We start from the raw sequence: 1,928 nt of genomic DNA on the forward strand, positions 1-1,928 counted from the left end.
CAGTATTTGAATTACTGTAAGTGAGGAATGTAGTTTTCCTACATGTTCCTCTTACATTTTTTGCAATGTCCCCCCCCAGGGTTTAAGGAACACCATCGTAGGGCATGGCATGCCTTCAGTCTAAGGAAGGAATGCAGGTCTCCCAAGGCTTTACAGAACAGTGATTTGTCCATGATGTCACCAAGCAAGGAGGAACTCAGTCAGGAGCAGAACCCAGGGATCTACCTAGTTCTTCCTTCTCGCCAGTGCCCCACTGTGGGAGGGGAGAGGTGGCAGAGAGGCTGGGTCAACTTTTCAGTCACCGTCCACAACTAACAAGTCTTTAAGTCCTGTTGATTTCAATCTCCTAGTTTCTTTTATTTATTTATTTATTTATTTATTTATTTATTTATTTATTTATTTATTTATTTATTTTTGGCCAGGCTGGGAGGCACGTGGGATCTTAGTTTCCCAACCAGGGATCAAACCCGTGCCCCATGCAGTGGAAACGTGGAGTCCTAACCACTGGACCACCAGGGAATTCCCCTCCTAGTTTCTTTATAATGGGTCCTTCCTGCCATCAGCATCCTCAGACCTCCCCTGTCCCCCAGACTAATACAACAGCTCTGAAAGCTCCCTGACCTCTCCCAACCCCGACCAGATTATAAAGCCTCCTCCTCCAGCACCTGGGGAATTCGTCTTCAGGGCTCTCATTCCCCTTGTATATTATAATAATTAGTTGTGATTCCCCCCACCCCACCCTCAGTTTTGTGACCACAGGGACCTTGTCTGCTTTATTCATTACAGAACCTCCCCCCCAACACCACACACACATTTGTGCACAGTAGGCACTCAATAAATATTCATTAAATGATGTGGGAATAAGGGGAAAGGGAAATGTATATGTAACTGGAGGATTTGGTGGATGATAAAGTTATTAACCAGTGCCTAGGGCAGACACAGAGGGGAAAATTCTAACCTCAGGCTTTTTCTTTTTTTTTTTTTGGGCCATGCCAAGCTGCTTGTGGGATCTTAGTTCCCCTGCCAGAGACCAAACCTGCGCCCCCTGCATTGGAAGCATGGAGACATTTTTTTTTTTTTTTTTTAATTTTATTTATTTATTTATTTATTTTTAGCTGCGTTGGGTCTTTGTTGCCGAGCACGGGCTTTCTCTAGTTGCGGCGAGCAGGGTTACTCTTTGCTGCCGTGCGCGGGCTTCTCATTGCTGTGGCTTCTCTTGTTGCGGAGCACGGCCTCTAGGCGCGCAGGCTTCAGTAGTTGTGGCGCTCGGGCTTAGTTGCTCCGCAGCATGTGGGATCTTCCCGGGCCAGGGCTCAAACCTGTGACCCCTGCATTGGCAGGCGGATTCTTAACCACTGCGCCACCAGGGAAGTCCCGGGAAGCGTGGAGCCTTAATCACTGGACCACCAGTGAAGTCCTAACCTCAGTTTTCTAAGAATGTAAAGACAGAATGTGAAAACAATATTTATTTCACAAGCCCTTTTGAGGATTAACTAAAACAGTATCTAAGTGCCTAGAAAAGTACCTGGCAATTGGCTGAAGTTCAGTTACTGTTAGGCACGACTTCTCTCTTTTCCCCCACAATCCTTCAGTTTTTCCCTGGGATAAAGCAAAGGAGAGAAGCTGTTTGGGCTCTGCCTAAGACACAGAGGTGGAGGAGGGCCCTGGATCGTTAAAAGGGAAGTAGGAATTTTACATTTCTATCCTTGAGAACCCAAAAGGCCCCCAGTCGGAGGGCTGTGCCTGAACTTTGAGCAAAGTTCACGCTGTTGCCGCAGGCGCCTTTCTGCCCACCGGCTCCGACAAGGGGAGCGTCGGGAAGAGTAGGGGCCGGGGCTGGGCGGCTGTGCCCTTAGAGGCTCCAGCACGCGGGGCCGGGGCTAGAGCGGCCTAACCGGCGGGCTCGGCTGGCCCACCAGGGAGCCGGG

Source organism: Balaenoptera borealis, assembly GCF_965194805.1.
Source record: "Balaenoptera borealis genome assembly, chromosome: 3".
NCBI lineage: Eukaryota > Metazoa > Chordata > Mammalia > Artiodactyla > Balaenopteridae > Balaenoptera > Balaenoptera borealis.